Genomic DNA, 8,583 nt, shown 5'->3' with positions numbered 1-8,583 from the left:
ATGATGATGATGAAGAAGAAGAAGAAGAAGAAGAAGAAGAAGAAGAAGAAGAAGAAGAAGAAGAAGAAGAAGAAGAAGAAGAAGAAGAAGAAGCAGCTGGGTTACACTCTTGGGGAAGTACTTATTTTTGAGGCATCATTATAGATCAGTGTTCTTTTAAGAAAAATAGATGTTGAATTCTAACTGAGCTTCAGAATTACATCAAGTTACCATAGAGTATCTTACAGTGACATATTGGTAAAAAAAAATTTAAGTTTTATTTTTATTTTTTATTTTTTGGTTTTTCGAGACAGGGTTTCTCTGTATAGCCCTGGCTGTCCTGGAACTCACTCTGTAGACCAGGCTGGCCTCGAACTCAAAAATCCGCCTGCCTCTACCTCCCGAGTGCTGGGATTAAAGGCGTGCGCCACCACGCCCGGCCTAAGTTTTATTTTTTAATGAAGGAAATGATTAATATATGCACAGATTCTGAGCAATTCTATGTGTTTATGTAAATTTTTAGGGCTGCACATATGTCTGTATGAAAGTAGAATTTATCATTTATTATTTATTATTTTTTCAGGTGCAAATAATATTCTTAAAATATTTTGTTCTATACTAACACATGGATATTATATGTTATGACAAATAAACATCATTCTCTAAAATGAATTGCCCTCCAATAATCATCATGATTCTTCTATTCAAAGTTCATAAGCTTTCTACCATTAGAAACAACTGAGGTCTACTGTGCTGCCAATAATTGGAGGTAGTGCATTGACAACTACTGTAGCCAATGAGAAGGTTCAGTTCACCTGCTTTTGTGACCCTAAGCTAATCTCTCTTGACTTTTTCAGGTGGCTATGGAGGAGATGGTATCAACCCCACACACAGGCTTCCTAATGGCACATCACTGTGCTGGGCTAACACAGTCCTGCTCATCTCCCATCACCACCCCTAGGTCCAGGGGCTGAACATGTGAAGTGCAATGCAATTTCTTCTGAGTGCTGCAACCAGCAAGGGTTATGGACAGATTTCTCATTCTCATGAGCTGGAGCAGCATTCCCAATAGCCAGAGGCAGAGGAGTATTCTGGGAAGGAGCATTACCCCATACCCTCACTACCCTTGGTCAGGCAAATGGTGGTTTCAGCTTCCTAAAACTAATAATCTTGGGGAAACTCACCCTCACTTAATGGAATAAGGGCAGACACTCAGGCCACGAATACAGGAAAAACCCATGACTATCTTAAACAGCCGATGAAATGTAAGAAGTTACTCTCATAATGCTTGGATAACAAGAAACTTGCTTCTAGACATATTGTGATTGTGGCTGATTTGGCTGAGTATAAGAAGATCTTTGCAATCTATACAAGATTTCAAGGGATCAGATGCAATTAATGGGGAGAAAATAAGTGAATTCATTTAGAAAAGTAAAAGGTAGTAAATATAGATTAATAAAACAGAGTAATTCATCATAATATCAACTCTCTTCTTAAAATTACCTATAATACAAAGTTGGATACTGTAAGCCATCCATTGAACTCAACACAAGTTCCTCAATTGAAGACTTAGAGAAAGGATAAAAGAGGTGAAGGAACTTGCAGCCCCACAGGAGGAACAAAAATATGAACCAACAAGTACCTCCAGAGATCCCAGGGATTAAACCAACAACCAGAGTACACATGGCAGGACCCATGACTCGAGGTGCATATGTAGCAGAGGATGGCCTTTATAGATATCAATGGAAGGAGAGACCATTGGTCCTACGAAGGCTCGATGTCTCAGTGTAAGGGAATGTCAGGACAGGAAAGAGGAAGTGGGTGGGTATTTGAGTAGGGGGAGGGAAGATGGGATAGGGGGTTTTCAGAATGGAAACCAGGAAAGCAGATAACATTTGAAATATAAGTGAAGAAAATATCTAATAAAAACATACCTATAATAAATAGACATGATCGTGTTGTTAAAGCATATTCTTCAAAGAAATGATCCAAGTCTGTTCAGAAAAATGTGTCTTAAAAGGCCCATATATCATCTAACAAATAAATGCAGAAAAATAGTAACAATCTAAATGCAATGTGGAACACAGTCAGCAAGTCGTTTGAGAAAACATCTCCTGTACCTAAATCTCTGGGGTCACTGTGGAAGAGGATTAAGAAATAGGGTATTTGCTGTAAGATTATGTTATGTAGATATGCCAGGTATTATACTAACAAAGATGATTTTCAAAAAAATTTTAAGCACTTAATATGCTGACAGCAAAAGATACAGTATTCCAGAAATAAAAACAACCAATTGCTTATCCAAGAGAAAGTGACCAGTCCTAAAAACATACAACCACTGCATTATACAAATTAAATGGGCTGTATTTATGTTTCTTAAGAATAAACTTGTACCATTACATTATACAAATTAAATTGGCTTTATTTATATTTCTTAAGAATAAAATGCAAGTAATAATAATTAAATGACCACAAGCCAATGTATTTGAAAGGAGCAAAGAATATTATGTCAAAGGATAGGAGAGAGAAAGGGGAAATAAAACTGTATTATAATCTCAAAAACAAAGGCAAAATTAAAAAAACCCTCATTTCCACCAAATAGAGATGAAATGAATTTCTTCCCCTTGCCCAACTATGTGGATGTATGCAACAAAACACTGGACTGAGAGTGAGGACCCAAAATGGGGCAGTTAGGGCAAGGACTTGAGCTGAAAGGGAATGCAACCCCTTAGGAAGAACAAGACTATCAATCAACCAGACACTGTAAAGCACCCAGAGATTAAAACAACCACCAAAGAGTACACATTTGGGGACCCATGGATCCAGCTGGATATGTAGCTGAGGACTGCCTTATAATGGCATCACTGGGAGTAGATGACCTCGGTCCTGTAGAGGCTCAGTGATGCAGGGTGGGGGAATGTTCTGCAATGAGGCAAGAGTGGGTGGGCAGGTGTGTGAGCACCTTCCAAAGGCAGCATGAGGGGGAGGAAATAGGTGCCCTGTGGAGGGGAAACTGAGAGGAGTGAAAACATTTGAAAAGTAAATGAATAAAATAAGAAAAAAAATGAAAAAAAATCATCAAAGGTTAACCCTAGGTACATGGTGAGTTTGGGAAATTTTACAGAGCATGTTTAATTTGTTATTTTCAGGACTGTGTGTGCACAGAAAGAGGCTTCCCAAGAAATCATTACCAAGAAAGGATGATGACTTTCTTATGGTATAAAAGACACACCATTTCCGCTACTAGTCCTTGGCCTTTATTTTCTAGCCTCTAAAAAGGCTACACTTAGTATATGTAGATTTCCCTACAATAAATTGTCTGAACATGTGGGTACTAGAGTGAGGATCTGCTGCCTTTTCTTGTAATTTGATGAAAAGATGGAAACAAATGCCAAGCCCAGCTAGTGTAACTATTCATACGGTTGCACAGAGATTCACCTAGATGGCTTTTGTTTGTCGTGGAAAAGAGAACTAGACAATAGCTTGATCTATACCTATATCTCTTCCTTCTTTTTTTCAGGTCCTCTTTTCTCAAGATTCTCTGAGCATTAGATGGTGCTAAATAAATAACTCATTATTTTCACACTACAAAAGCTGAAAATCCATTTTTTACTGAAAGCTGATGTCCATTTTACATAACATTGTCACTGGAAAATCCTTATTGAAATGTGTTGGATATTTTTGAGCATAAACAAAGGTGAAGCTAATAATGAAACTTAAGAAATGGACAATTGAATTAGTAGACATGGAATAGAGTAATAGCTGATGAGAATAAACACAAATGTAGAATATTTTAACAGTCAATACCAGGTGTTTCTTTACTGGAGACTATGGCTTCTTTTTTCCCAATTATTTCTATAAGTGACCCATAAAAATAAACATCAATTCTTACATCCACCCGAATGGATATTTAATCCAATAACAAATTTTTCTATGTAAAATGTTCTTACCTTGATTAAATTTGTTGTCAGATACATGTCACCTGGCACTTCTAACTGTGAAACATGCAAGACTCCAAAGTGATTAGGATTTGAGCTTAATGGACTCTTATTCGTACCTAAAGAGGACATATGAGCTACCTACTAATGAGGCTATATTTTTGACTAGTCTATATTAATATATCTAAGCCCCTAATGCAAAATTATGAGAACCCTGAGAAACAGGACCTTTCATTCCATTCAGCCCAGATATGTTACCAATAAATTGAATAACAGATTTTTTCATTTAGAATCCTTCCTTGAAGGAATCTGAGAAGAATACTACTATGAAGGCTACACATTAACATTGTAGCCATTCACAATTTAAAACATTAGGGCCTCATCAACTATCTACTTTTATGTGTGTGTACTTTCTCCCATTACAGGCAAAGGCTATTATAATCTTTCCCAGTAAACTTGTTAGGCATCACTTGTGTATTACACAGTAAACCTTCCAAAAATTCTAATAAACCTTTGCCTTTTACCATTTTCAACAAAAATTCCCTGTTTTGTCATTCCAACACATATTGGTTTCTCTTAAATGAGACCCAAAATCTGTTAAATTCCAAAATTTACTGTTACATTAGAAACATAGAGGCAAAAAGAATACCCATGATAGACAGAGCAATAAGACAAGCACTGAGCCACAAAACTATAGTTAACTATGGAGTTACCAGAATAAGAAATGATAAACTAGGTAAAGACTGTGATAAAAGAACTTTCTGTTCTAAACAAACTTTAATAATTCAAAACTAATGAGATTCCAACACTTAATATAATCAAGTTAGGATATAGCATGATAGAGTCAACCTAATAGCATCCATTGATTCTTCTACAAATCAGTATTTAGAGAAAAAATAAATGCAACTCAGGCTACTAGATTATTCCCAAGAACAGAAACTTGAATTTAAAAAAACAACACAGAACACATAAGAGCCACAGGGTGATATCTAATTAATACAATTGAAAAAATGTTCTCTCATATTAAATAGTGATTAAGACAAAACAATGCAATTAAACTAACTATACTATATACTATACCTTATGGAAACTGGGCAGTAGCTGGAAAGCTTACTATGTTAAGATTCAAAGTTAAAAACAACAAAAAAACCAGAAAATACATTTTGAATGGTAACCTTATGATTTGAGTATCTGCAACCTTTGCTTTTAATATCCTTACAAAAAGAAGCATGCAGGTATGTAAGTATGAACATAGAATATTTTTGTTAGCAACAATAGTAAAGTAAAGATGATGTTAGAATTTGGATTGAAATGTAATGTAAAGCATCTGAGACTTTTGATGATATCAAGTAGATGCCAAAGGGGAATTGCCATATTTGAGTTTTAGTAGTCTCAGAGTGTAGTGGCATACTAGGTAAGGATATATCCAAGAATGTTTCATAAAGTCCCAGGGTGGGAGGTGAGAACTGCTGTCCTGATATAAAAATTCTTTACAGGTCTGTCTGATGTCCTAATGCATATTAAAGATCAACAGGTCTCCCTCCTGTCTCTGTCAGATACTGAAAGCTGACATAATTTTCTATCCTTTCAGATGAAACAGAACTCAAAGGCCGGGTCCTGAATGATAGATCTTAAAACTGAAGCAATGACCAGAAGCAATAACAAATACCTTGCACAGCAAACAGGAGCAGTTTCAATCAGAGCAGGAATGTGATGATTCATAGCAAGTTACCTGACCATGACGACGTTTTCTTTTCATTTTCATCTGTATGCCTCCTTCTCAAAAGAGCAGCTTGTTGTCAATCTACAGCAAGAGCCTGGTACTAGCTGAAATCTAGACATCAACCAGGATCATTATTGGAATTTTTTTTGTGAATAGAGTTTTCAGCTATGGTTGTCTCTGACTAGGTGAGTATATGAAGGAAAACAGAGAAAAGGGTTGGAACCAATAAGGAGAGAGATATCAAAAATGATAAAAGAGATAAAAGCTTGCTGTTACCATGGAGATTTTTCCATTAATGCTCCTCCATCTTTTCTCCCCTCTCCCTGCCTGTTGCATCACAATAAAAAAAAAGATGAAGTAGAAATAGACCATAATATTATGTCATTATTCTTCAGTTTCTAGCTCTAATTAAAAACTGAGAAAAATGTCTAGTAATGGTTGTGCCTTTGAGCCTGTTTCTGGCTAATGGTACATATAATAAAGCCCCCATTTGTGTCTGGGGACTGCTGCGTGTAATCACTGGCTGTCAAAGGCACTCCAGAGCTGAACCTTTGTAATCTTCCTGTCCCAATAACCTGAGATGCTATGTTTATTTGGAATTTATCACCCTATTTCATATATTTGTGCACATAACAGCTTACAAGAAATGCACTTCAATTATCTAAAGGCGTAAGTTGTGTCCAGTTTCATCAAGCTATGTACCATATAATACACTGTGTGTTAATTAATAATAATGGTAAACAAATATGAAGAGGAGTTTATTTTATAAAAGAAATATCCAAAATCTAGACATTCAACAATCATTTGTGTGTGCCCATGTGTATGTGATATATTTTATGCAGAGAAGCACATTGTGTATATGTGTATGGTGTCTGTTTGTGAATTTATTGAATTGACATTAAGATGTCATTATTTTATAAACATTTAACTTATTCATCAGTCATATAATGTGTTAGAAATACAACAATTACACATATTACATGAGGGTTACGCACAACATCTTTAACTAATAATACATTGCCACTTAATTTGATATCTTTTATTATACCCTCATCTGATTTAGCACTGTTGATGTGTACTCAGATAAAGAAACTATAAGTAACCTCTGATGCCAATCTTCCTGAAAAATATTACTTTCCCTATGCAACCAGTTCTTCAAATGCCAACAACTATTACAAGTTTCTTCCATCCCAAATCTGATGTCTTCCTGTAAAGTTATCATCATGTTTTAACTTTAGAATGTGCATACTTGAATGAAACTTTAGTAGACATGAGTGAGTTTATGCTGTTTCCCTGAGAGCATCACATGTGGAGGTGATGACAAAAGCACCTAAGTCTCCCTTATACCCTCCATTTCACAAGTGAAGCAACCTTCTTATAAAAATTCACTTCTGCACTGAATATACTCTCCAATTATCCCTATCTTACTCTTCTTTGAGAAGCAGTAAATTTTTTAACAGGTTCCAATGTATACCTTATTTTTCACATTGTATTGCCCACGGTTTGTTAATGGTAATTTGTGGACATTTATTATACTTTGAAGAAATATGTGTTCCAAAATAATAAGGATAAAGTATGTATATTCATTTATTACCAAAAGAATAACTCATGTTAAAAGTAAGAATTATTTTACTCCCTTCTACTTTGTTCCTCATACTCTTATGGTTCTGATGGTTCAGGTCCTTTACAATATAACCTTCTTGGTGGTATAGCCCCCATTTTCTTATATTCATTCAAATTCTATCTTGAGTACTTGTGTATATTTTCGTTTGTGTGTTTGGTTTTTTTGTTTTTTGGTTTGGTTCTCCAATCTTAATTTTCACTACATATCTACTCTGAAATGTTAATTATAAGACACAATGTGAGAGAAATTTTGACAAATAAAGTCCACCTATATTACTTCCTATGTCAGATAATGCTATGAATTTTTTTTTTTGGTTTTACTTTGTTTTGATTTGTTTTAATTTGAGATTTATAAATTTCTTAGTGATATGAAAGCCATATATAATATACTTGATAAAGCAAATGAGCAGAAAAAAATGTATACATCCTCATCCTCAAACGAAATCTATTTACTTTTGATGGCTGCTGTTGAGAAAATGGTTTTGATTGATGGAATGATATTGAAGACATTAAGCATGTTTCTGGCCAGGGTTCATGCTCAGGAGTAGTTATTCGACATGCAATAAAATCCATTTTGTGCATTTAAAATAATTTAATTTTCTTTAAAATTTATTTTTAGAGAGAAAAGTACATGAACAGCAATATTTAGATTGCAGGAAATGTCTGGGAGGATTTGTAGAGGCAAGTTTATATTGCATGAAATTAAAAATAAATTTATTTGTAGATCTATAATAGATTCAAGGAGGAGCTGTGATATTAAGGCTACAGAGGGGTGTATTAATGCATAAATATGCTGAGATGTTACTTGCATTTTGTAAAATCTCAACTCAATTTTTATCGCAAATATATATGAAAATTAAATAGTATAAGAAGACTCCATGTACTCTTATTTACCATTTCATCAAAATTTCCACATATCCTTGGTTAAAATGTGTATGTTATCTAAATTCATATTGATACATTCTATTGTACCTCAACGTTTCACCCATAGGATATGAGGAAAAGTTCTACCTGATAACTCTCTGAAACAGTATAATTTTTAACTGTCTTTATACCCACAAAGTTTAACTGTCACCTTCGGCAGAGTTCATTTTCCAGCACCAAGAGGCAAATTCCTGCAAAGGGATAACTGCACTAGATTTAGAGTGGTCTGTCTAACCCAGACTGATGATTCCACAAATTACACCAATGGAACAAGGCTTGGAAAGTATTACAGGATGTGAGCAGAAAGATTATAATATCTTGCAGAATAAGACAATAGCTGTTTGCAAAATGTCTTTTGTGTAATGTATACAATCTGCATACATAAAATCTCAAACC

This window comes from Mus pahari, unplaced genomic scaffold (genome assembly GCF_900095145.1).
Source record: "Mus pahari unplaced genomic scaffold, PAHARI_EIJ_v1.1 scaffold_3877_1, whole genome shotgun sequence".
Classification (NCBI taxonomy): domain Eukaryota; kingdom Metazoa; phylum Chordata; class Mammalia; order Rodentia; family Muridae; genus Mus; species Mus pahari.
This window is presented reverse-complemented; position numbering follows the sequence as displayed.